At 38.6% G+C, this 23,335-nt stretch overlaps 41 non-coding genes across 41 annotated transcripts; all 41 read left to right on the top strand.

Annotated features, from left to right (window-relative positions):
* Nucleotides 1–220: 220 nt before the first annotated feature.
* On the top strand, nt 221–294 carry trnat-agu (transfer RNA threonine (anticodon AGU)). Its single transcript has one exon. It is a non-coding gene; the product is annotated as a tRNA-Thr (tRNA).
* Nucleotides 295–542: 248 nt separating this feature from the next.
* Nucleotides 543–616, top strand: trnat-agu (transfer RNA threonine (anticodon AGU)). The gene has a single exon. It is a non-coding gene; the product is annotated as a tRNA-Thr (tRNA).
* A 367-nt stretch (nt 617–983) lies between these two features.
* Nucleotides 984–1,057, top strand: trnat-agu (transfer RNA threonine (anticodon AGU)). The gene has a single exon. It is a non-coding gene; the product is annotated as a tRNA-Thr (tRNA).
* Nucleotides 1,058–1,303: 246 nt separating this feature from the next.
* Nucleotides 1,304–1,377, top strand: trnat-agu (transfer RNA threonine (anticodon AGU)). Its single transcript has one exon. It is a non-coding gene; the product is annotated as a tRNA-Thr (tRNA).
* A 2,228-nt stretch (nt 1,378–3,605) lies between these two features.
* On the top strand, nt 3,606–3,679 carry trnat-agu (transfer RNA threonine (anticodon AGU)). The gene has a single exon. It is a non-coding gene; the product is annotated as a tRNA-Thr (tRNA).
* A 186-nt stretch (nt 3,680–3,865) lies between these two features.
* Nucleotides 3,866–3,939, top strand: trnat-agu (transfer RNA threonine (anticodon AGU)). Its single transcript has one exon. It is a non-coding gene; the product is annotated as a tRNA-Thr (tRNA).
* A 1,012-nt stretch (nt 3,940–4,951) lies between these two features.
* Nucleotides 4,952–5,025, top strand: trnat-agu (transfer RNA threonine (anticodon AGU)). The gene has a single exon. It is a non-coding gene; the product is annotated as a tRNA-Thr (tRNA).
* Nucleotides 5,026–5,266: 241 nt separating this feature from the next.
* On the top strand, nt 5,267–5,340 carry trnat-ugu (transfer RNA threonine (anticodon UGU)). The gene has a single exon. It is a non-coding gene; the product is annotated as a tRNA-Thr (tRNA).
* A 538-nt stretch (nt 5,341–5,878) lies between these two features.
* On the top strand, nt 5,879–5,952 carry trnat-agu (transfer RNA threonine (anticodon AGU)). The gene has a single exon. It is a non-coding gene; the product is annotated as a tRNA-Thr (tRNA).
* Nucleotides 5,953–6,183: 231 nt separating this feature from the next.
* trnat-agu (transfer RNA threonine (anticodon AGU)) lies at nt 6,184–6,257 on the top strand. Its single transcript has one exon. It is a non-coding gene; the product is annotated as a tRNA-Thr (tRNA).
* A 922-nt stretch (nt 6,258–7,179) lies between these two features.
* trnat-agu (transfer RNA threonine (anticodon AGU)) lies at nt 7,180–7,256 on the top strand. Its single transcript has one exon. It is a non-coding gene; the product is annotated as a tRNA-Thr (tRNA).
* A 533-nt stretch (nt 7,257–7,789) lies between these two features.
* trnat-agu (transfer RNA threonine (anticodon AGU)) lies at nt 7,790–7,863 on the top strand. The gene has a single exon. It is a non-coding gene; the product is annotated as a tRNA-Thr (tRNA).
* Nucleotides 7,864–8,651: 788 nt separating this feature from the next.
* trnat-ugu (transfer RNA threonine (anticodon UGU)) lies at nt 8,652–8,725 on the top strand. The gene has a single exon. It is a non-coding gene; the product is annotated as a tRNA-Thr (tRNA).
* A 543-nt stretch (nt 8,726–9,268) lies between these two features.
* trnat-agu (transfer RNA threonine (anticodon AGU)) lies at nt 9,269–9,342 on the top strand. Its single transcript has one exon. It is a non-coding gene; the product is annotated as a tRNA-Thr (tRNA).
* Nucleotides 9,343–9,590: 248 nt separating this feature from the next.
* Nucleotides 9,591–9,664, top strand: trnat-agu (transfer RNA threonine (anticodon AGU)). The gene has a single exon. It is a non-coding gene; the product is annotated as a tRNA-Thr (tRNA).
* Nucleotides 9,665–10,597: 933 nt separating this feature from the next.
* On the top strand, nt 10,598–10,671 carry trnat-agu (transfer RNA threonine (anticodon AGU)). Its single transcript has one exon. It is a non-coding gene; the product is annotated as a tRNA-Thr (tRNA).
* Nucleotides 10,672–11,013: 342 nt separating this feature from the next.
* On the top strand, nt 11,014–11,087 carry trnat-agu (transfer RNA threonine (anticodon AGU)). Its single transcript has one exon. It is a non-coding gene; the product is annotated as a tRNA-Thr (tRNA).
* Nucleotides 11,088–11,566: 479 nt separating this feature from the next.
* On the top strand, nt 11,567–11,639 carry trnat-ugu (transfer RNA threonine (anticodon UGU)). The gene has a single exon. It is a non-coding gene; the product is annotated as a tRNA-Thr (tRNA).
* A 239-nt stretch (nt 11,640–11,878) lies between these two features.
* On the top strand, nt 11,879–11,952 carry trnat-agu (transfer RNA threonine (anticodon AGU)). The gene has a single exon. It is a non-coding gene; the product is annotated as a tRNA-Thr (tRNA).
* Nucleotides 11,953–12,200: 248 nt separating this feature from the next.
* Nucleotides 12,201–12,274, top strand: trnat-ugu (transfer RNA threonine (anticodon UGU)). Its single transcript has one exon. It is a non-coding gene; the product is annotated as a tRNA-Thr (tRNA).
* Nucleotides 12,275–12,818: 544 nt separating this feature from the next.
* trnat-ugu (transfer RNA threonine (anticodon UGU)) lies at nt 12,819–12,892 on the top strand. The gene has a single exon. It is a non-coding gene; the product is annotated as a tRNA-Thr (tRNA).
* Nucleotides 12,893–13,140: 248 nt separating this feature from the next.
* On the top strand, nt 13,141–13,214 carry trnat-agu (transfer RNA threonine (anticodon AGU)). The gene has a single exon. It is a non-coding gene; the product is annotated as a tRNA-Thr (tRNA).
* Nucleotides 13,215–13,374: 160 nt separating this feature from the next.
* trnat-ugu (transfer RNA threonine (anticodon UGU)) lies at nt 13,375–13,447 on the top strand. Its single transcript has one exon. It is a non-coding gene; the product is annotated as a tRNA-Thr (tRNA).
* Nucleotides 13,448–13,695: 248 nt separating this feature from the next.
* Nucleotides 13,696–13,769, top strand: trnat-agu (transfer RNA threonine (anticodon AGU)). Its single transcript has one exon. It is a non-coding gene; the product is annotated as a tRNA-Thr (tRNA).
* A 248-nt stretch (nt 13,770–14,017) lies between these two features.
* Nucleotides 14,018–14,091, top strand: trnat-agu (transfer RNA threonine (anticodon AGU)). Its single transcript has one exon. It is a non-coding gene; the product is annotated as a tRNA-Thr (tRNA).
* Nucleotides 14,092–14,251: 160 nt separating this feature from the next.
* Nucleotides 14,252–14,324, top strand: trnat-ugu (transfer RNA threonine (anticodon UGU)). Its single transcript has one exon. It is a non-coding gene; the product is annotated as a tRNA-Thr (tRNA).
* Nucleotides 14,325–14,572: 248 nt separating this feature from the next.
* Nucleotides 14,573–14,646, top strand: trnat-agu (transfer RNA threonine (anticodon AGU)). Its single transcript has one exon. It is a non-coding gene; the product is annotated as a tRNA-Thr (tRNA).
* A 248-nt stretch (nt 14,647–14,894) lies between these two features.
* Nucleotides 14,895–14,968, top strand: trnat-ugu (transfer RNA threonine (anticodon UGU)). The gene has a single exon. It is a non-coding gene; the product is annotated as a tRNA-Thr (tRNA).
* Nucleotides 14,969–15,512: 544 nt separating this feature from the next.
* trnat-ugu (transfer RNA threonine (anticodon UGU)) lies at nt 15,513–15,586 on the top strand. The gene has a single exon. It is a non-coding gene; the product is annotated as a tRNA-Thr (tRNA).
* A 248-nt stretch (nt 15,587–15,834) lies between these two features.
* Nucleotides 15,835–15,908, top strand: trnat-agu (transfer RNA threonine (anticodon AGU)). The gene has a single exon. It is a non-coding gene; the product is annotated as a tRNA-Thr (tRNA).
* Nucleotides 15,909–16,068: 160 nt separating this feature from the next.
* trnat-ugu (transfer RNA threonine (anticodon UGU)) lies at nt 16,069–16,141 on the top strand. The gene has a single exon. It is a non-coding gene; the product is annotated as a tRNA-Thr (tRNA).
* Nucleotides 16,142–16,389: 248 nt separating this feature from the next.
* Nucleotides 16,390–16,463, top strand: trnat-agu (transfer RNA threonine (anticodon AGU)). The gene has a single exon. It is a non-coding gene; the product is annotated as a tRNA-Thr (tRNA).
* Nucleotides 16,464–18,660: 2,197 nt separating this feature from the next.
* trnat-agu (transfer RNA threonine (anticodon AGU)) lies at nt 18,661–18,734 on the top strand. The gene has a single exon. It is a non-coding gene; the product is annotated as a tRNA-Thr (tRNA).
* A 1,127-nt stretch (nt 18,735–19,861) lies between these two features.
* On the top strand, nt 19,862–19,935 carry trnat-agu (transfer RNA threonine (anticodon AGU)). Its single transcript has one exon. It is a non-coding gene; the product is annotated as a tRNA-Thr (tRNA).
* Nucleotides 19,936–20,080: 145 nt separating this feature from the next.
* trnat-ugu (transfer RNA threonine (anticodon UGU)) lies at nt 20,081–20,153 on the top strand. The gene has a single exon. It is a non-coding gene; the product is annotated as a tRNA-Thr (tRNA).
* A 797-nt stretch (nt 20,154–20,950) lies between these two features.
* On the top strand, nt 20,951–21,024 carry trnat-ugu (transfer RNA threonine (anticodon UGU)). The gene has a single exon. It is a non-coding gene; the product is annotated as a tRNA-Thr (tRNA).
* Nucleotides 21,025–21,559: 535 nt separating this feature from the next.
* On the top strand, nt 21,560–21,633 carry trnas-aga (transfer RNA serine (anticodon AGA)). Its single transcript has one exon. It is a non-coding gene; the product is annotated as a tRNA-Ser (tRNA).
* A 145-nt stretch (nt 21,634–21,778) lies between these two features.
* trnat-ugu (transfer RNA threonine (anticodon UGU)) lies at nt 21,779–21,851 on the top strand. The gene has a single exon. It is a non-coding gene; the product is annotated as a tRNA-Thr (tRNA).
* A 248-nt stretch (nt 21,852–22,099) lies between these two features.
* Nucleotides 22,100–22,173, top strand: trnat-agu (transfer RNA threonine (anticodon AGU)). Its single transcript has one exon. It is a non-coding gene; the product is annotated as a tRNA-Thr (tRNA).
* Nucleotides 22,174–22,702: 529 nt separating this feature from the next.
* On the top strand, nt 22,703–22,776 carry trnat-agu (transfer RNA threonine (anticodon AGU)). The gene has a single exon. It is a non-coding gene; the product is annotated as a tRNA-Thr (tRNA).
* Nucleotides 22,777–23,012: 236 nt separating this feature from the next.
* On the top strand, nt 23,013–23,086 carry trnat-agu (transfer RNA threonine (anticodon AGU)). Its single transcript has one exon. It is a non-coding gene; the product is annotated as a tRNA-Thr (tRNA).
* Nucleotides 23,087–23,335: the final 249 nt, after the last annotated feature.

The raw sequence follows: 23,335 nt of genomic DNA, 5'->3' as shown, positions 1-23,335 counted from the left end.
ACACACTTGTTCTCTCTCTTTCTAAATGGTCTTTTTCTGTCACACTCTTACCTGCACTCGGCCTTGGCTGTCTCTTCTGGTGATTCAACATGATGAATCACAATCAAAACATTTAACTTAACTTTATCATGTCAGTTCATAAATGTCCTCACCTCAGTGTGAATTCATCTTTCTAGTAAACAGGAGATCCTAGGTTCATATGAGAGGAGATTTGACCAGGGGCGCTGTGGCTTAGTTGGTTAAAGCACCTGTCTAGTAAACAGGAGATCCTGGGTTCAAATCCCAGCAGTGCCTCATCATTGTAGAGTTACTTACACAGTGTTTTACTTTCTTTGAGGCATTATTTCTCCATTTTGGGGGAGTGTTTGGGGTACTTGCTTGGTGACCATTTTTATTTTTTCTGAATATTTTTGCCTTATTTTCAACTGAAGCAATGATATGAATCACAATCAAGACAATAAACATAACTTTATCATATCAATTCGTAAATCTCTTTGCCTCAGTGTGTCTGCACCTTTAATATGAGAATAGCTTTTATCAGAGGCGCTGTGGCTTAGTTGGTTAAAGCGCCTGTCTAGTAAACAGGAGATCCTGGGTTCAAATCCCAGCAGTGCCTGCTTCACAAGGAAATTGTCTGCTTAAAACTACAGAACAATGTCTCTTCAAATTCAACTGGAGCAAAATGCTTTCCAGTACCCTGAAACTTTATAAGGATCCTTTATTAAAGTACACAAGGAGGAACTCTCTAAACCTTCTTCTGGTATCAATGCAGCGATCAGTGCCTGATGGTTGTGAGGTTACTTCCACAGTAGTTACATTCCTGTTACTCTCTTTAAAGCATTAAAATATTTTTTCCACATTTTCAACCGAGGCAACAATATGGGATCGCAATCAAGACAATAAACATAACTTTATCATATCAGTTCATAAATCTCTTCGCTTCATTGTGAATCCAACATTAATATGAGAGAAATGTTCCCAGAGGCGCTGTGGCTTAGTTGGTTAAAGCGCCTGTCTAGTAAACAGGAGATCCTGGGTTCAAATCCCAGCAGTGCCTGATGGTTGTGAGGTTACTTCCACAGTAATTACCTTCCTGTTACTATCTTTAAAGCATTATTTCTACATCTTATCCAGGGGATTGCTTGTTGATCATTTGTCTTTAAAATATTTTTGCCTCATTTTCAACTGAAGCAACAATATTGGATCACAATCAAGACAATAAACATAACTTTATCATATCAATTCATAAATTACCTCATCTCAGTGTGAATCCACCTTTAATATGAAAGGACATATGCATAGAGGCGCTGTGGCTTAGTTGGTTAAAGCGCCTGTCTAGTAAACAGGAGATCCTGGGTTCAAATCCCAGCAGTGCCTTCTTATACTTTATGTTTAATCCATCACCAACATGCTTCTTTGTGAACCTTTAACTTAAAATACTTAGCTTCATCTACACCTGAGCAATTTAAATCATATGATGCATCCTGGCTTTTAAGTCACTTGCATAGATCCACAGTAAAAATACATTTTTTTTCAAGTTTCAGTCTTTCAGAACTCTTCTTGTTGTTCATTTCACATCAACTGCAGTTACAGAGGTTTAAAAATATTCCCACTGCAGTCTTCACCAACATGCTGTTCATTGCTCAACAAGTCTTAAGACGTAAAAAAAGATGGTTAAAATATCTGTCGAGTGAACAGGAGATCCTGGGTTCAATTTGCAGCAGTGCTTGATTAACAGGGAAACTAAAGAATGATGTGTCTTCAAATTCAACTTTAGTCAGCAGTAATGTAAAATATACATTATTCGCTTCAGTGCTTCTGGCAGAGAAATGAAATTTCTATCACTTTAATGCAGGCAAAAGAATGTTACCAAAAGCCAAACCACCGCAACTTTCTGCAGCAACTTACTTTTATTAATTTCATGGCCACTCTGAATGCTCAATTCTGATTGGCTGCCAGATGTTCTTTAATTTCTGTTAAATGAACAGTATAACTGGACTCCTGAGGCAGGTGATAGTTGTTCAAAAGTAATGCACCAGTATTAACACTCCAGGCTTCTATGACAGAAATAGTTCAGGCTTCAGCAGTTTAGCTAAAGAGCTAAAAGTTATATAAATAGCCCAATAAGAACTGCACAAATTTAATATCAAACCTGTTTGATATTTGGGAGAATCTGAGGGGAGGAAAAGTAAGAGTTTTGGCAGACTACCAGCTATGGCAAAGCTGGTAGTCTGCAAGTTTGAGAGACAGTGAAGGAGACAGCCAAGGCCCAAAATGCTTAGTAAAATTTGAAGAGTGCAGGTAAGAGTGTAACAGAGAAGGACAATTATAAAGAGAGAGAACAAGTGCGTTTTTGTGTGTTTGCGCATTTGTGGCAGAAGAATAGGATGAGAAAAGAAAAGGATGGGAAAAGAGACTTGATCTACTGTGTATGAAAGAGCAAGATGCAAATGTAGCCTACAGTCACTGGGAAGATCGACTAATATCTGTAATTTAATGACTTATGACAGTTTGTTGGCAGGTGGCCATTTTATTATTCATACAGTATACTGAAGAAAAATTAGACTACCCTCCCTTTTCTGCCCTGCACATCTTGCCCCACTTTTGCACAGTCCCTAACAAACATCCAAAAACTGCAAATACAAGACGTAAAATGTGAAAAAAACAAAACAAACACAACTTGATGTTCCTTTTAAGTAACATGAAAACACAACTGATCATTTCAAAGTTTGCTGCACAGTTGTCAAAAAATGTGACCGCATCCTCTGTGATCACACTCTCTGTGAGACTTCACAACCATCCTCACATCATCGACAGTTCTGGCTGAGTCTGACATGTTGAGAAACTTCAAACCTGTTAAAAGGGAAGAGACACAGTGTACCCTGAATCCCTGGATTTAAAATTTCAGCATCATCCACTTCTCCTCTGTCCATCCGTATGCCCAATATGTTCCAAATAATCATTGTTTCACCAATATATCTGTAATTCTCTTCGCTTCACTGAAGAGAGTGATAGTGTCATACAGAAGCTGTATATTTAGCTATATGTTGGCATCATGCAGACTGACAGTGGAGAAGTGGATTATGCTGCAGAAGTGGTTTGAGAAGTTTCAGTGGATCCATTGAAACTGACTGAATTCAAACAAAGATAGGCTCACAATTTTTCAAGTGTGTCTTGAAGCAATAGTCAGGCACCCAAATAAACACTGAAACAGGTTTTGCTTGCTGTAATCATTCCTCCTGTTCATATTCATTATTAGCAGATCCCTTCTCAATGCACCTTCAATGTAAGTGATGGGGGACAAAATCCATAGTCCTCGTTTTGAGCAAAAATGTATTCAAAGCCTCATAAAAGCTTCAGATAAACTTTTAAATACATTTTTGCACAAAACAGAGGTTGTTGATTTTATCCTCAATCACTTACATTGAAAGCACATTTGGAGAAAATCTTCTAAAGGTCAGTATGAACAGGAGGAATGTAAACAAATTACAGCAAAAAAAAATGGTTTCAATGTTCATATGGGCACCTGAATATTGTTTTAAGACAGACTTGAAAAATTGTGAACGTGTCCTTTAATTTAACATGAGAAGATCTAGTTTCTCACAGGCGCTGTGGCTTAGTTGGTTAAAGCGCCTGTCTAGTAAACAGGAGATCCTGGGTTCAAATCCCAGCAGTGCCTTTGAAGTGTTACTTATCTAGGGATACTTTGTGACTATTTACTTTTAAAATATTTTTGCCTTATTTTGTACTGAAGCAACAATATGGATCACAATCAAGACAATAAACATAACTTTATTATATCAATTCATAAAGTTGTTCGCCTCAGTGTATCTGCACCTTTAACATGAGAGAAGATTCAACCAGAGGTGCTGTGGCTTAGTTGGTTAAAGTGCCTGTCTAGTAAACAGGAGATCCTGGGTTCAAATCCCAGCAGTGCCTGATGGTTGTGAGGTTACTTTTGCAGTAATTACCTTCCTGTTACTTTCTTTGAAGCATTATTTATCCATCTTATCTAGGGGTACTTGCTTGGTAAAAATTTTTCTTTAAAATATTTCCTCATTTTCAACCAAAGCAACAATATTGGATCACAATCAAGACAATAAAACATAACTTTATCATGTCAATTCATAAATCTTTTTGTCTCAGTGTGAATTAGGGATGTGCAGAGGGTCCAGTATTTGTATTTGTATCTGTATTTGTTGAGGCAGCAAAATTATTGTATTTGTATTTGTATTCGAATAAAAGTGGAAAGAGGCTTAAAAATCCTGTTTTTGTTTTTATTACGCTTTGAATTTTAGAAAAATAAAGCGTTACAATAAGTGTTCATGAATAAACTACCTTAAGAAGGAGGTCCCCACAGCCGGTCTCGAACTTCAGTCTCCCAGATCATAGACGACTGCGCTGACTACTGAGCTAAAATGTTATTCATCACCTCATTGCACACAGACCTGTACCTATTTATGCACCCATAGCACAGAGACGGCACACCCCGTAATGTGTAGGGAAAAACTTCAAAGGTGATTCTTGCTTTGCACTTTTCATTTATTGCCTATTTTTTACAACCTAACTTTGTGGAAAGGTGAAGGGGAACAGGTTATCGATAGTCCCTTGGGAGCACTTTGCATGTGTCAGTAGCTCAGCTTTATCTCTGGTGAACACCCCCAACTCCAGGAGTGATGTCCAAATTAGGAAATGTGCATCATGTAGCAGGTGGATGTAACCTCCCTCATTGAGACCTGCTGATAGACGTAACAGTGGAGCAGAGGAGGGAGACTGAGATAGCAATGTAACCGACCTGCATGCTGGTATTTGACTTTTTTTTCCTCTCGAAAACAAATACTTTTGAAAGTACCTGTATGAAACACTATTTGTAGTTTTCCAAAAAAATGTTTTTGTCTTCGGGCACACCGCTAGTATGAATCCACCTTTAATATGAGCTGACTTTTCCAGAGGTGCTGTGGCTTAGTTGGTTAAAGCGCCTGTCCAGTAAACAGGAGATCCTTGGTTCAAATCCCAGCAGTGCCTGATGGTTGTGAGGTTACATCCACAGTGTCTTGTTACTGTCTTTAAAGCATTATTTCTCCATCTTATCCCGCTGTACTTCCTTGGTAACCATTTTTCTTTCACATATTTTTGCCTCATTTTCAACTGAAGCAACAATATTGGATCACAATCACGACAATAAACATATTTTTTTCATATCAGTTCATAAATCCCTTTGCCTCAGTGTGAATTCACCTATAATATGAGAGAAGGTTTAACCAGAGGCGCTGTGGCTTAGTTGGTTAAAGCGCCTGTCTTGTAAACAGGAGATCCTGGGTTCAAATCCCAGCAGTGCCTGCGTCACAGAGAACCTGCCTCCTGGAAATTACAGAATAGTTTCACTTCAAATTCAAGTTGGGTACTTTACAATACATTAAAACTTTATGAGTAGACTTCATGAAAGTACACAAGAAGAGACTCTCTTAACCTGCTTATTGGTCTCACTACAGCGATCAGTATCATGTTGATTCTGGTAAAATGTCTTGCTCAACAAACCTTTGAACAGCATTTCAAAGTGTGATGTGCTGGTGCTTAGTGGTTAAATTGCCTCCCTTGTAAACAAGAGATCCTACGTTCAAATCCTAGCAGTACCTTATGCTTGTGGGTTTACTTTCATGGTGATTATCTTTCTATTACTTTCTTTGAAGCATTATTTCTCCATCTTATCCCAGGGTACTTGCTTGATGACCATTTTTATTCAAAATATTTTTGCCTCATTTTCAACTGAAGCAACAATATTGGATCACAATCACGACAATAAACATAACTTTATCATATCAGTTCATAAATCTCTTCACCTCAGTGTGAATTCACCTTTGATATGAGAGAAACAAGAGGCGCTGTGGCTTAGTTGGTTAAAGTGCCTGTCTAGTAAACAGGAGATCCTGGGTTCAAGTCCCAGCAGTGCCTGATGGTTGTGAGGTAACATCCACAGCAATTACGTTCCTATTATTTCTCCATCTTATCCAGGGGTGCTTACTTGGAGACCATTTTTCTTTCACATATTTTCCCCTCATTTTCAATTGAAGCAAAAATATTGAATCACAATCAAGACAATAAACCTAACTTTATCATATCAGTTCATAAATCTCTTCACCTCAGTGTGAATTCACCTTTGATATGAGAGAAGATTTAACCAGAGGCGCTGTGGCTTAGTTGGTTAAAGTGCCTGTCTAGTAAACAGGAGATCCTGGGTTCAAATCCCAGCAGTGCCTTCTTGTTATCCTTGACATTTAATCCACCACCAAGAAGCTTCTTTGTGACCCTTTAATTTAAAATATTTAGCTCCATCTACACCCGAGCAACATATTTGTGTTGACTGAAATCAAATGATGAATCCTGGCTTTTAAGTCACTTGCACAGATCCACTGCAGTTACAGAGGCTTGAAAATCTTCCCACTACAGTCTTCACCAACAAGTCTTAAGACAACAGCTGTAGCACAGAGGTTAAAACATCTGCCTAGTGAACAAGAGGTCCTGGACTCAAATTGCAGCCGTGCCTAATTAACAGGGATATTATCTCCTAAAAACTACAGAATAATGTGTCTTCAAATTCAACTTCAGCAAAATGAAACTTCATGAAAGGAGAGACTCTAAACCTTCTTATTTGTGTGCAGTGATCAGTATCATGTTGGTTTTAGTGAATGACTTGCTCAACGAACCTTAAGACAGAGCTGGTTGTGCTGTGGCTTAGTGGTTAAAGCACCTGTCTTGTAAACAGAAGATCATGGGTTCAAATCCCAGCAGTGCCTACAACACAAGGAAATTGTCTCCTAGAAACTACAGACCAATGTCTCTTCAAATTCAACTTGAGCAAAATGCTTTCCAGTACCCTGAAGGATCCTACACAAGGAGAAACTCTCTAAACCTTCTTCTGGTATCAGTGCCTGATGGTTGTGAGATTACATCCACAGTAATTACATTCTTGTTACTGTCTTTGAAGTATTATTTCTCCATCTTATCCAGGGGTACTTGCTTGGGGACCATTATTCTTTCACATATTTTTGCCTCATTTTCAATTGAAGCAAAAATATTGAATCACAATCAAGACAATAAACACAACTTTTTCATATCAGTTCATAAATCCCTTTGCCTCAGTGTGAATTCACCTATAATATGAGAGAAGGTTTAACCAGTGCCGCTGTGGCTTAGTTGGTTAAAGCGCCTGTCTAGTAAACAGGAGATCCTGGGTTCAAATCCCAGCAGTGCCTGCGTCACAGGGAACCTGCCTCCTGGAAATTACAGAATAGTTTCACTTCAAATTCAAGTTGGGTACTTTACAATACACTAAAACTTTATGAGTAGACTTCATGAAAGTACACAAGAAGAGACTCTCTTAACCCGTCTCACTACAGTGATCAGTATCATGTTGACTTTGGTAAAATGTCTTGCTCAACAAACTTTTGGACAGCATTTCAAAGTGTGATATGCTGTTGCTTAGTGGTTAAATTGCCTCCCTTGTAAACAAGAGATCCTACGTTCAAATCCTAGCAGTACTTTATGCTTGTGGGCTTACTTTCATGGTGATTATCTTTCTATTACTTTCTTTGAAGCATTATTTCTCCATCTTGTCCCAGGGTACTTGCTTGATGACCATTTTTATTCAAAATATTTTTGCCTCATTTTCAACTGAAGCAACAATATTGGATCACAATCACGACAATAAACATAACTTTATCATATCAGTTCATAAATCTCTTCACCTCAGTGTGATTTCACCTTTAATATGAGAGAAGATTTAATCAGAGGCGCTGTGGCTTAGTTGGTTAAAGTGCCTGTCTAGTAAACAGGAGATCCTGGGTTCAAATCCCAGCAGTGCCTTCTTCTTATCCTTTATATTTAATTCACCACCAACATGCTTCTTTGAGACCCTTTAATTTAAATTTATTTAAACATAACACAACATATTTGTGTTGACTGAAATCAAATGATGAATCCTGGCTTTTAAGTCAATTGCAAAGATCCTCATTAAAAATACAAATTTTTCAAGTTTCAGTCTGTCACAACTCTTCTTGTTGTTCATTTCACAGGAGATCATGGGTTCAAATCCTAGCAGTGCCTGCTTAACAGGGAAATTGTCTCCTAAAAACTACAGAACAATGTCTCTTCAAATTCAACTTGAGCGAAATGCTTTCCAGTACCCTGAAGCTTTATAAGGAGCCTTTATTAAAGTACACAAGGAGAAACTCTCTAAACCTTCTTCTGGTTTCAATGCAGCGATCAGTATCATGTTGATTTTGGTAAATGACTTGCACAGCGAACCTTTGGACAGCATTTTAAACAAGAGCACATGGTGCTGTAGCTGGTGAAAGCGCCTGTCTTGTAAACAGGAGATCCTGGGTTCAAGTCCCAGCAGTGCCTGATGGTTGTGAGGTTACATCCATAGTAATTACAGTCATGTTACTGTCTTTGAAGTATTATTTCTCCATCTCATCCAGGGGTACTTACTTGGAGACCATTTTTCTTTCACATATTTTTGCCTCATTTTCAATTGAAGCAACAATATTGAATCACAATCAAGACAATAAACACAACTTTTTCATATCAGTTCATAAATCCCTTTGTCTCAGTGTGAATTCACCTTTAATATGAGAGAAGTTTTAACCAGAGGCGCTGTGGCTTAGTTGGTTAAAGCGCCTGTCTTGTAAACAGGAGATCCTGGGTTCAAATCCCAGCAGTGCCTACATCACAGAGAACTTGCCTCCTGGAAATTTCAGAACAGTTTAGCTTCAGATTCAAGTTCAATATGGGTACTTGACAATACACTGGAAGTTTATGAGTAGACTTCATGAAAGTACACAAGAAGAGACTCTCTTAATCTGCTTATTGGTCTCACTACAGCGATCAGTATCATGTGGATTTTGGTAAATGTCTTGCTCAACAAACCTTTGAACAGCATTTCAAAGTGTGATGTGCTGGTGCTTAGTGGTTAAATTGCCTCCCTTGTAAACAAGAGATCCTACGTTCAAATCCTAGCAGTACCTTATGCTTGTGGGTTTACTTTCATGGTGATTATCTTTCTATTACTTTATTTGAAGCATTATTTCTCCATCTTATCCCAGGGTACTTGCTTGATGACCATTTTTATTCAAAATATTTTTGCCTCATTTTCAACTGAAGCAACAATATTGGATCACAATCACGACAATAAACATAACTTTATCATATCAGTTCATAAATCTCTTCACCTCAGTGTGAATTCACCTTTGATATGAGAGAAGCCAGAGGTGCTGTGGCTTAGTTGGTTAAAGTGCCTGTCTAGTAAACAGGAGATCCTGGGTTCAAATCCCAGCAGTGCCTGATGGTTGTGAGGTAACATCCACAGCAATTACGTTCCTGTTACTTTCTTTGAAGCATTATTTCTCCATCTCATCCAGGGGTACTTACTTGGAGACCATTTTTCTTTCACATATTTTCCCCTAATTTTCAATTGAAGCAAAAATATTGAATCACAATCAAGACAATAAACATAACTTTATCATATCAGTTCATAAATCTCTTCACCTCAGTGTGAATTCACCTTTGATATGAGAGAAAATTCAACCAGAGGCGCTGTGGCTTAGTTGGTTAAAGTGCCTGTCTAGTAAACAGGAGATCCTGGGTTCAAATCCCAGCAGTGCCTTCTTGTTATCCTTGACATTTAATCCACCACCAAGAAGCTTCTTTGTGACCCTTTAATTTAAAATATTTAGCTCCATCTACACCCGAGCAACATATTTGTGTTGACTGAAATCAAATGATGAATCCTGGCTTTTAAGTCACTTGCACAGATCCACTGCAGTTACAGAGGCTTGAAAATCTTCCCACTACAGTCTTCACCAACAAGTCTTAAGACAACAGCTGTAGCACAGAGGTTAAAACATCTGCCTAGTGAACAAGAGGTCCTGGACTCAAATTGCAGCAGTGCCTAATTAACAGGGATATTATCTCCTAAAAGCTACAGAATAATGTGTCTTCAAATTCAACTTCAGCCAAATGAAACTTCATGAAAGGAGAGACTCTAAACCTTCTTATTTGTCTCAATGCAGTGATCAGTATCATGTTGGTTTTAGTGAATGACTTGCTCAACGAACCTTAAGACAGAGCTGGTTGTGCTGTGGCTTAGTGGTTAAAGCACCTGTCTTGTAAACAGAAGATTCAGGGTTCAAATCCCAGCAGTGCCTACATCACAAGGAAATTGTCTCCTAGAAACTGCAGACCAATGTCTCTTCAAATTCAACTTGAGCAAAATGCTTTCCAGTACCCTGAAGCTTTATAAGGATCCTACACAAGGAGAAACTCTCTAAACCTTCTTCTGGTATCAATGCAGCGATCAGTGCCTGATGGTTGTGAGATTACATCCACAGTAATTACGTTCTTGTTACTGTCTTTGAAGCATTATTTCTCCATCTTGCTTTGGGACAATTATTCTTTCACATATTTTTGCCTCATTTTCAATTGAAGCAAAAATATTGAATCACAATCAAGACAATAAACACAACTTTTTCATATCAGTTCATAAATCCCTTTGCCTCAGTGTGAATTCACCTATAATATGAGAGAAGTTTTAACCAGAGGCGCTGTGGCTTAGTTGGTTAAAGCGCCTGTCTAGTAAACAGGAGATCCTGGGTTCGAATCCCAGCAGTGCCTGCGTCACAGAGAACCTGCCTCCTGGAAATTACAGAATAGTTTCACTTCAAATTCAAGTTGGGTACTTTACAATACATTAAAACTTTATGAGTAGACTTCATGAAAGTACACAAGAAGAGACTCTCTTAACCCGCTTATTGGTCTCACTACAGCGATCAGTATCGTGTTGACTTTGGTAAAATGTCTTGCTCAACAAACTTTTGGACAGCATTTCAAAGTGTGATATGCTGTTGCTTAGTGGTTAAATTGTCTGTCTTGTAAACAAGAGTTTACAAGACAAGTTCATAAATCCCTTTGCCTCAGTGTGAATTCACCTATAATATGAGAGAAGATTTAACCAGAGGCGCTGTGGCTTAGTTGGTTAAAGTGCCTGTCTAGTAAACAGGAGATCCTGGGTTCAAATCCCAGCAGTGCCTTCTTGTTATCCTTTACATTTAATCCACCACCAACATGCTTCTCTGTGACCCTTTAATTTAAAATTTTCAGCTCCATCTACACCCGAACAACATAATTGTGTCGACTGAAATCAAATGATGAATCCTGGCTTTTAAGTCAATTGCAAAGATCCTCATTAAAAATACAAATTTTTCAAGTTTCAGTCTGTCACAACTCTTCTTGTTGTTCATTTCATAGGAGATCATGGGTTCAAATCCTAGCAGTGCCTGCTTAACAGGGAAATTGTCTCCTAAAAACTACAGAACAATGTCTCTTCAAATTCAACTTGAGCGAAATGCTTTCCAGTACCCTGAAGCTTTATAAGGAGCCTTTATTAAAGTACACAAGGAGAAACTCTCTAAACCTTCTTCTGGTTTCAATGCAGCGATCAGTATCATGTTGATTTTGGTAAATGACTTGCACAGCGAACCTTTGGACAGCATTTTCAAGAAGAGCACATGGTGCTGTAGCTTAGTGGTGAAAGCGCCTGTCTTGTAAACAGGCAATCCTGGGTTCAAATCCCAGCAGTGCCTGATGGTTGTGAGGTTACATCCATAGTCATGTTACTGTCTTTGAAGTATTATTTCTCCATCTTATCCAGGGGTACTTACTTGGAGACCATTTTTCTTTCACATATTTTTGCCTCATTTTCAATTGAAGCAAAAATATTGAATCACAATCAAGACAATAAACATAACTTTTTCATATCAGTTCATAAATCCCTTTGCCTCAGTGTGAATTCACCTATAATATGAGAGAAGCTTTAACCAGAGGTGCTGTGGCTTAGTTGGTTAAAGTGCCTGTCTAGTAAACAGGAGATCCTGGGTTCAAATCCCAGCAGTGCCTGATGGTTGTGAGGTAGCATCCACAGCAATTACATTCCTGTTACTGTCTTTGAAGCATTATTTCTCCATCTTATCCAGGGGTACTTACTTGGAGACCATTTTTCTTTCACATATTTTTCCCTCATTTTCAATTGAAGCAAAAATATTGAATCACAATCAAGACAATAAACATAACTTTTTCATATCAGTTCATAAATCCCTTTGCCTCAGTGTGAATTCACCTATAATATGAGAGAAGTTTTAACCAGAGGCGCTGTGGCTTAGTTGGTTAAAGCGCCTGTCTTGTAAACAGGAGATCCTGGGTTCAAATCCCAGCAGTGCCTGTGTCACAGGGAACCTGCCTCCTGGAAATTACAGAATAGTTTCACTTCAAATTCAAGGTGGGTACTTTACAATACACTAAAACTTTATGAGTAGACTTCATGAAAGTACACAAGAAGAGACTCTCTTAATCTGCTTATTGGTCTCACTACAGCGATCAGTATCATGTTGATTTTGGTAAATGACTTGCACAGCGAACCTTTGGACAGCATTTTAAACAAGAGCACATGGTGCTGTAGCTGGTGAAAGCGCCTGTCTTGTAAACAGGAGATCCTGGGTTCAAGTCCCAGCAGTGCCTGATGGTTGTGAGGTTACATCCATAGTAATTACAGTCATGTTACTGTCTTTGAAGTATTATTTCTCCATCTCATCCAGGGGTACTTACTTGGAGACCATTATTCTTTCACATATATTTCCCTCATTTTCAATTGAAGCAACAATATTGAATCACAATCAAGACAATAAACATAACTTTTTCATATCAGTTCATAAATCCCTTTGCCTCAGGGTGAATTCACCTATAATATGAGAAAAGTTTTAACCAGTGGCACTGTGGCTTAGTTGGTTAAAGCGCCTGTCTTGTAAACAGGAGATCCTGGGATCAAATCCCAGCACTGCCTGATGATTGTGAGGTAGCATCCACAGCAATTACGTTCCTGTTACTGTCTTTGAAGCATTATTTCTCCATCTCATCCAGGGGTACTTACTTGGAGACCATTTTTCTTTCACATATTTTCCCCTAATTTTCAATTGAAGCAAAAATATTGAATCACAATCAAGACAATAAACATAACTTTATCATATCAGTTCATAAATCTCTTCACCTCAGTGTGAATTCACCTTTGATATGAGAGACGATTCAACCAGAGGCGCTGTGGCTTAGTTGGTTAAAGTGCCTGTCTAGTAAACAGGAGATCCTGGGTTCAAATCCCAGCAGTGCCTTCTTGTTATCCTTGACATTTAATCCACCACCAACATGCCTCTCTGTGACCCTTTAATTTAAAACCTTCTTCTGGTTTCAATGCAGCGATCAGTATCATTTTGATTTTGGTAAATGACTTGCACAACGAACCTTTGGACAGCATTTTCCAGAAGAGCATGTGGTGCTGTAGCTTAGTGGTGAAAGCGCCTGTCTTGTAAACAGGAGATTCTGGGTTCAAGTCCCAGCAGTGCCTGATGGTTGTGAGGGTACATCCATAGTAATTATGTTCATGTTACTGTCTTCAAAGTATTATTTCTCCATCTTATCCAGGGGTACTTACTTGGAGACCATTTTTCTTTCACATATTTTTCCCTCATTTTCAATTGAAGCAAAAATATTGAATCACAATCAAGACAATAAACATAACTTTTTCATATCAGTTCATAAATCCCTTTGCCTCAGTGTGAATTCACCTATAATATGAGAGAAGCTTTAACCAGAGGTGCTGTGGCTTAGTTGGTTAAAGTGCCTGTCTAGTAAACAGGAGATCCTGGGTTCAAATCCCAGCAGTGCCTGATGGTTGTGAGGTAGCATCCACAGCAATTACATTCCTGTTACTGTCTTTGAAGCATTATTTCTCCATCTTATCCAGGGGTACTTACTTTGGGACCATTATTCTTTCACATATTTTTCCCTCATTTTCAATTGAAGCAAAAATATTGAATCACAATCAAGACAATAAACATAACTTTATCATATCAGTTCATAAATCTCTTCACCTCAGTGTGAATTCACCTTTGATATGAGAGACGATTCAACCAGAGGCGCTGTGGCTTAGTTGGTTAAAGTGCCTGTCTAGTAAACAGGAGATCCTGGGTTCAAATCCCAGCAGTGCCTTCTTGTTATCCTTGACATTTAATCCACCACCAACATGCCTCTCTGTGACCCTTTAATTTAAAACCTTCTTCTGGTTTCAATGCAGCGATCAGTATCATTTTGATTTTGGTAAATGACTTGCACAACGAACCTTTGGACTGCATTTTCCAGAAGAGCATGTGGTGCTGTAGCTTAGTGGTGAAAGCGCCTGTCTTGTAAACAGGAGATTCTGGGTTCAAGTCCCAGCAGTGCCTGATGGTTGTGAGGGTACATCCATAGTAATTATGTTCATGTTACTGTCTTCAAAGTATTATTTCTCCATCTTATCCAGGGGTACTTACTTGGAGACCATTTTTCTTTCACATATTTTTCCCTCATTTTCAATTGAAGCAAAAATATTGAATCACAATCAAGACAATAAACATAACTTTTTCATATCAGTTCATAAATCCCTTTGCCTCAGTGTGAATTCACCTATAATATGAGAGAAGCTTTAACCAGAGGTGCTGTGGCTTAGTTGGTTAAAGTGCCTGTCTAGTAAACAGGAGATCCTGGGTTCAAATCCCAGCAGTGCCTGATGGTTGTGAGGTAGCATCCACAGCAATTACATTCCTGTTACTGTCTTTGAAGCATTATTTCTCCATCTTATCCAGGGGTACTTACTTTGGGACCATTATTCTTTCACATATTTTTCCCTCATTTTCAATTGAAGCAAAAATATTGAATCACAATCAAGACAATAAACATAACTTTTTCATATCAGTTCATAAATCCCTTTGCCTCAGTGTGAATTCACCTATAATATGAGAGAAGTTTTAACCAGAGGCGCTGTGGCTTAGTTGGTTAAAGCGCCTGTCTTGTAAACAGGAGATCCTGGGTTCAAATCCCAGCAGTGCCTGTGTCACAGGGAACCTGCCTCCTGGAAATTACAGAATAGTTTCACTTCAAATTCAAGGTGGGTACTTTACAATACACTAAAACTTTATGAGTAGACTTCATGAAAGTACACAAGAAGAGACTCTCTTAATCTGCTTATTGGTCTCACTACAGCGATCAGTATCATGTTGATTTTGGTAAATGACTTGCACAGCGAACCTTTGGACAGCATTTTAAACAAGAGCACATGGTGCTGTAGCTGGTGAAAGCGCCTGTCTTGTAAACAGGAGATCCTGGGTTCAAGTCCCAGCAGTGCCTGATGGTTGTGAGGTTACATCCATAGTAATTACAGTCATGTTACTGTCTTTGAAGTATTATTTCTCCATCTCATCCAGGGGTACTTACTTGGAGACCATTATTCTTTCACATATATTTCCCTCATTTTCAATTGAAGCAACAATATTGAATCACAATCAAGACAATAAACATAACTTTTTCATATCAGTTCATAAATCCCTTTGCCTCAGGGTGAATTCACCTATAATATGAGAAAGGTTTTAACCAGTGGCGCTGTGGCTTAGTTGGTTAAAGCGCCTGTCTTGTAAACAGGAGATCCTGGGATCAAATCCCAGCACTGCCTGATGATTGTGAGGTAGCATCCACAGCAATTACGTTCCTGTTACTGTCTTTGAAGCATTATTTCTCCATCTCATCCAGGGGTACTTACTTGGAGACCATTTTTCTTTCACATATTTTCCCCTAATTTTCAATTGAAGCAAAAATATTGAATCACAATCAAGACAATAAACATAACTTTATCATATCAGTTCATAAATCTCTTCACCTCAGTGTGAATTCACCTTTGATATGAGAGAAGATTCAACCAGAGGCGCTGTGGCTTAGTTGGTTAAAGTGCCTGTCTAGTAAACAGGAGATCCTGGGTTCAAATCCCAGCAGTGCCTTCTTGTTATCCTTGACATTTAATCCACCACCAACATGCCTCTCTGTGACCCTTTAATTTAAAACCTTCTTCTGGTTTCAATGCAGCGATCAGTATCATGTTGATTTTGGTAAATGACTTGCACAACGAACCTTTGGACAGCATTTTCCAGAAGAGCATGTGGTGCTGTAGCTTAGTGGTGAAAGCGCCTGTCTTGTAAACAGGAGATCCTGGGTTCAAGTCCCAGCAGTGCCTGATGGTTGTGAGTGTACATCCATAGTAATTATGTTCATGTTACTGTCTTCAAAGTATTATTTCTCCATCTTATCCAGGGGTACTTACTTGGAGACCATTTTTCTTTCACATATTTTTCCCTCATTTTCAATTGAAGCAAAAATATTGAATCACAATCAAGACAATAAACATAACTTTTTCATATCAGTTCATAAATCCCTTTGCCTCAGTGTGAATTCACATATAATATGAGAGAAGCTTTAACCGGAGGCGCTGTGGCTTAGTTGGTTAAAGCGCCTGTCTAGTAAACAGGAGATCCTGGGTTCGAATCCCAGCAGTGCCTGCATCACAGAGAACTTGTCTCCTCGAAATTACAGAACAGTTTCACTTCAAATTCAAGTTATAATATATGGGTACTTTCCAATACCCTGAAACTTTATGAGTAGACTTCATGAAAGTACACAAGAAGAAAAGGAGAGACTCTCTTAACCCTCTTATTGGTCTCACTACAGCGATCAGTATCATGTTGATTTTGGTAAATGTCTTGCTCAACAAACCTTTGGACAGCATTTCAAAGTGTGATATTGGCATTAAAGGAACTGCATTAAGCTGGTTTAAGTCCTATTTATCAGACCGATTTAAGTTTGTACATGTTAATGATGAATCCTCCGTGAAGGCAAAAGTTAGACATGGAGTTCCACAAGGTTCTGTACTTGGACCAATTCTATTCACCTTGTATATGCTTCTTTTAGGTAATATTATTAGGAAACACTCCATAAATTTTCATTGTTATGCAGATGATACCCAATTATATTTATCAATGAAGCCAGATGAAACCAATCAGTTAAACAAACTTCAAGCATGCCTTAAGGACATAAAGACCTGGATGACCTGCAATTTTCTACTACTAAATTAAAATAAAACTGAAGTTATTGTGCTTGACCCTAAACACCTTAGAAACATATTATCTAATGATATAACTACTCTGGATGGCATTACCGTGGCCTCCAACACCACCGTAAGGAATCTGGGATTTATCTTTGATCAGGATATGTCCTTTAACTCCCACATAAATCAAATCTCAAGGACTGCCTTTTTTCACTTGCATAATATCGCAAAAATCAGGCACATCCTGTCCCTAAAAGATGCAGAAAAACTAGTTCACGCATTTGTTACTTCTAGGCTGGATTATTGCAATTCCTTATTATCAGGCTGCCCTAACAAGTCTCTAAAGACTCTCTAGCTGGTCCAGAATGCAGCTGCACGTGTATTGACTAGAACTAGAAAAAGAGATCACATTTCTCCCATTTCAGCTTCGCTACATCGGCTTCCTGTAAAATCTAGAATAGAATTTAAAATCCTTCTCCTAACTTACAAAGCCCTTAATGGTCAGGCACCATCATATCTTGAAGAGCTCATAATACCCACTAGAACACTGCGCTCCCAGAATGCAGGCCTACTGGTGGTTCCTACAGTCTTTAAAAGTAGAATGGGAGGCAGAGCCTTCAGCTATCAGGCTCCTCTTCTATGGAACCATCTACCAGATTCGGTCTGGGGTGCAGACACCCTCTCTATGTTTAAAAATAGGCTTAAAACTTTCCTTTTTGATAAAGCTTATAGTTAGGGCCGACCAGGCTCGCCTTGGATCAGCCCTTAGTTATGCTGCTATAGGCCTAGACTGCTGGGGGACTTCCCATGATGCACTGAGCTACTACTCCTCTCTCTCTCCTCCTCTTCTCCATCTGTATGCATTCATGTAACATCAATGCATGTCACTAACTTTGCTTCTTCCCCAGAGTTTTTTTTGTGCTTTCTCATCTCACAGGAAACCCTGGATTCTGGGCTGAGCCTTCGCGGTCCTTCACAGTCCTGTTGGCATCCTTCTCTGGGTGATATGTCATTGTCATTATTGTTATGATTGTTGTTATTCTGTCCCCCCCCCCCCTTCCCTCTTTCTTTCTCTCTCTCAACCCAACCGGTCAAGGCAGATGGCCGCCCACCAAGAGCTGGGTTCTGCTTGAGGTTTCTACCCGTTAAAGGGGAGTTTTTCCTTACCGCTGTCGCCAAGTGCTCACTCATGGGGGAATTGTTGGATCTCTGTAAATTAAAGAGTACGGTCTTGACCTGCTCTATGTGAAAAGTGCCTTGAGATGACTTTTGTTGTGATATGGCGCTATATAAATAAAAATTGATTGATTGATTGATTGATTGATTGATTGATATGCTGTTGCTTAGTGGTTAAATTGCCTGTCTTGTAAACAAGAGATCCTATGTTCAAATCCTAGCAGTACTTTATGCTTGTGGGCTTACTTTCATGGTGATTATCTTTCTATTACTTTCTTTGAAGCATTATTTCTCCATCTTATCTCAGGGTACTTGCTTGATGACCACTTTTATTCAAAATATTTTTGCCTTATTTTCAACTGAAGCAATGATATGAATCACAATCAAGACAATAAACATAACTTTATCATATCAGTTCATAAATCTATTCACCTCAGGGTGATTTCACCTTTAATATGAGTGAAGCTTTAACCAGAGGCGCTGTGGCTTAGTTGGTTAAAGTGCCTGTCTAGTAAACAGGAGATCCTGGGTTCAAATCCCAGCAGTGCCTTCTTGTTTTCGTTTATATTTAATCCACCACCAACATGCTTCTTTGTGACCCTTTAATTTAAATTTATTTAGCTTCATCTACACCTGAACAACATATTTGTGTTGACTGAAATCAAATGATGAATCCTGGCTTTTAAGTCAATTGCAAAGATCCTCATTAAAAATACAAATTTTTCAAGTTTCAGTCTGTCACAACTCTTCTTGTTGTTCATTTCACCTCAGCTGCAGTTACAGAGGCTAAAAAATATTCCCACCACAGTCTTCACCAACAAGTCTTAAGACACCAGCTGCAGGTGGGAAGGGTGGTGCTGTAGCTTAGAGGTTAAAACATCTGCCTAGTGAACAAGAGTTCCTGGACTCAAATTGCAGCAGTGCCTGATTAACAGGGATATTATCTCCTAAAAACTACAGAATAATGTGTCTTCAAATTCAACTAAAGCAAAGTACTTTCCAGTACCCTAAAACTTCACAAAAGGAGAGACACTAAACCTTCTTCTTTGTCTCAATGCAGTGATCAGTATCATGGTAGTTTTGGTGAATGACTTGCTCAACGAAACTTAGGACAGCATTCAGCTGGTGGTGCTGTGGCTTAGTGGTTAAAGCGCTTGTCTTGTAAACAGAAGCTCCTGGGTTTAAATCCTAGCAGTGCCTGCATCACAGGGAAACTGTCTTCTAGAAACTACAGACCAATGTCTCTTCTAACTCAACTTGAGCAAAATGCTTTCCAGTACCCTGAAGCTTTATAAGGATCCTTTATGAAAGTACACAAGGAGAAACTCTCTAAACTTTCTTCTGGTATCAATGCAGCGATCACTATCATGTTGATTTTGGTAAATGACTTGCACAGCGAACCTTTGGACAGCATTTTAAAGAGGAAGACATGGTGCTGTAGCTTAGTGGTTAAAGTGCCTGTCTTGTAAAAAGGAGATCCTGGGTTCCAGTCTCAGCAGTGTCTGATGGTTGTGAAGTTAGATTTAGTTTTTATTCAGATTATTTTTGCCTCATTTTCAACTGAAGCAATGATATGAATCACAATCAAGACAAGAAACATAACTTGATCATATTAATTCATAAATCGCTTCACCTCAGTGTGAATTCACCTTTAATATGAGAGAAGGTTTAACCAGAGGCGCTGTGGCTTAGTTGGTTAAAGTGCCTGTCTAGTAAACAGGAGATCCTGGGTTCAAATCCCAGCAGTGCCTTCTTATTATCCTTTATGTTTAATTAAAATTAAGGAGAAACTCCATACACCTTCTTCTGGTATCAATGCAGTGATAACTATCATGTTTGTTTTGGTGAATGTCTTGCTCAACAAACCTTTGGACAGCATTTTACACTAGAGCAAATGGTGCTGTAGCTTAGTGGTTAAAGTGCCTGTCTTGTAAACAGGAGATCCTGGGTTCAAATCCCAGCAGTGCCTTCTTGTTATCCTTTATATTTAATTCACCACCAACATGCTTCTTTGAGACCCTTTAATTTAAATTTATTTAGCTCCATCTACACCCGAACAACATATTTGTGTTGACTGAAATCAAATGATGAATCCTGGCTTTTAAGTCAATTGCAAAGATCCTCATTAAAAATACAAATTTTTCAAGTTTCAGTCTGTCACAACTCTTCGTGTTGTTCATTTCACAGGAGATCATGGGTTCAAATCCTAGCAGTGCCTGCTTAACAGGGAAATTGTCTCCTAGAAACTACAGAACAATGTCTCTTCTAATTCAACTTGAGCGAAATGCTTTCCAGTACCCTGAAGCTTTATAAGGAGCCTTTATTAAAGTACACAAGGAGAATCTCTCTAAACCTTCTTCTGGTATCAATGCAGTGATCAGTATCATGTTGATTTTGGTAAATGACTTGCACAGCGAACCTTTGGACAGCATTTTAAACAAGAGCACATGGTGCTGTGGCTGGTGAAAGCGCCTGTCTTGTAAACAGGCGATCCTGGGTTCAAGTCCCAGCAGTGCCTGATGGTTGTGAGGTTACATCCATAGTAATTACAGTCATGTTACTGTCTTTGAAGTATTATTTCTCCATCTTATCCAGGGGTACTTACTTGGAGACCATTTTTCTTTCAAATATTTTTCCCTCATTTTCAATTGAAGCAACAATATTGGATCACAATCAAGACAATAAACATAACTTGATCATATCAATTCATAAATCACTTCACCTCAGTGTGAATTCACCTATAATATGAGAGAGGGTTTAAGCAGAGGCGCTGTGGCTTAGTTGGTTAAAGCGCCTGTCTTGTAAACAGGAGATCCTGGGTTCAAATCCCAGTAGTGCCTGCATTACAAAGAACTTGTTTCCTTGAAGTTACAGAACAGTGTCTCTACAAATTCAACTTCAATATGGGTACTTTACAATACCCTGCAACTTCATGAAAATACACAAGAAGAGACTCTTTTAACCCGCTTATTGGTCTCACTACAGCGATCAGTATCATGTTGACTTTGTTAAATGTCTTGCTCAACAAACCTTTGGACAGCATTTCAAGGTGTGATATGTTGTTGCTTAGTGGTTAAATTGCCTGTCTTGTAAACAAGAGATCCTACGTTCAAATCCCAGCAGTACCTTATGCTTGTGGGCTTACTTTCATGGTGATTATCTTTCTATTACTTTCTTTGAAGCATTATTTCTCCATCTTATCCCAGGGTACTTGCTTGATGACCATTTTTATTCAGATTATTTTTGCCTCATTTTCAACTGAAGCAATGATATGAATCACAATCAAGACAATAAACATAACTTTATCATATCAGTTCATAAATCGCTTCGCCTCAGTGTGAATTCACCTTTAATATGAGAGAAGGTTTAACCAGAGGCGCTGTGGCTTAGTTGGTTAAAGTGCCTGTCTAGAAAACAGGAGATCCTGGGTTCAAATCCCAGCAGTGCCTTCTTATTATCCTTTATGTTTAATTAAAATTAAGGAGAAACTCCATACACCTTCTTCTGGTATCAATGCAGTGATAACTATCATGTTTGTTTTGGTGAATGTCTTGCTCAACGAACCTTTGGACAGCATTTTACACTAGAGCAAATGGTGCTGTAGCTTAGTGGTTAAAGTGCCTGTCTTGTAAACAGGAGATTCTAGGTTCAAATCCCAGCAGTCCCTGATAGTTATGATGTTATTTACACAGTTATAACATTCCTGTTACTGTCTTTGAAGCATTGTTTCTCTATCTTATCCAGGGGTACTTGCTTGGGGACCATTTATCATTCAAATATTTTTCCCTCATTTTCAATTGAAGCAACAATATTGAATCACAATCAAGACAATAAACATAACTTTATCATATTAATTCATAAATCGCTTCACCTCAGTGTGAATTCACCTTTAATATGAGAGAAGATTTAACCCGAGGTGCTGTGGCTTAGTTGGTTAAAGCGCCTGTCTAGTAAACAGGAAATCCTGGGTTCAAATCCCAGCAGTGCCTGCATCACAGGAAGCTTGCCTCCTGGAAATTACAGGACAGTTTCACTTCAAATTCAAGTTCAATGTGGGTTCTTTACAATAGGAGGTTTATGAGTACACTTCATGAAAGTACACAAGAAGAGACTCTTTTAACCCGCTTATTGGTCTCACTACAGTGATCAGTATCATGTTGATTTTGGTAAATGTCTTGCTCAACAAACCTTTGACCAGCATTTCAAAGCAGAGAGTGATATGCTGTAGCTAAAGTGCCTGTCTTGTAAACAGGAGATCTTGGGTTCTAATCCTAGCAGTACTTCATGCTTGTGGGCTTACTTTCATGGTGACCACCTTTCTATTACTTTCTTTGAAGCATTATTTCTCCATCTTATCCCAGGGTACTTGCTTGATTCAAAATATTTTTGCCTTATTTTCGACTGAAGCAATGATATGAATCACAATCAAGACAATAAACCTAACTTTATCATATCAGTTCATAAATCTCTTCACTTCAGTGCATCTGAGCCTTTAATATGAGAGATGATGTTACAAGAGGTGCTGTGGCTTAGTTGGTTAAAGCGCTTGTCTAGTAAACAGGAGATCCTGGGTTCAAATCCCAGCAGTACCTGATGGTTGTGAGGTTACTTCCACAGTAATTACCTTCATGTTACTATCTATAAAGCATCTTATCCAGGGGTATTTGCTTGGTGACCATTTGTCTTTAAAATATTTTTTCCTCATTTTCAACCAAAGCAACAATATGAATCTCAATCAAGACAATAAACATAACTTTATCATATCAGTTCATAAATCTCTTCACCTCAGTGTGATTTCACCATTAATATGAGAGAAGGTTTAACCAGAGGCGCTGTGGCTTAGTTGGTTAAAGTGCCTGTCTAGTAAACAGGAGATCCTGGGTTCAAATCCCAGCAGTGCCTGCATGAGGCTGTTCATTGCTAATTTTTCATTACAGTACCAGGCAATTTGGTTTGACTTGAAGAAAACCAGCAGTTTGGAACAAGTGAGAGCAAATGTTGCATGAGAACTTAAACGTTTCTATTGCTGCAACAAGTAGCTGATTAATTGATCGGCAAAAAAATAATCAGTAAGCATTTTGATAATCAGTCAATCATTTTAAGTCCAAACATTCTCTTGTTTCAGCTTCTGAAATGTGAGAGTGTGCTGCT

Source organism: Thunnus thynnus, chromosome 8 (assembly GCF_963924715.1).
Source record: "Thunnus thynnus chromosome 8, fThuThy2.1, whole genome shotgun sequence".
NCBI classification, from domain to species: Eukaryota; Metazoa; Chordata; class Actinopteri; order Scombriformes; family Scombridae; genus Thunnus; species Thunnus thynnus.
Note: the sequence above shows the minus strand (reverse complement) of the source record. Positions and strands in the feature narration are given on the sequence as shown.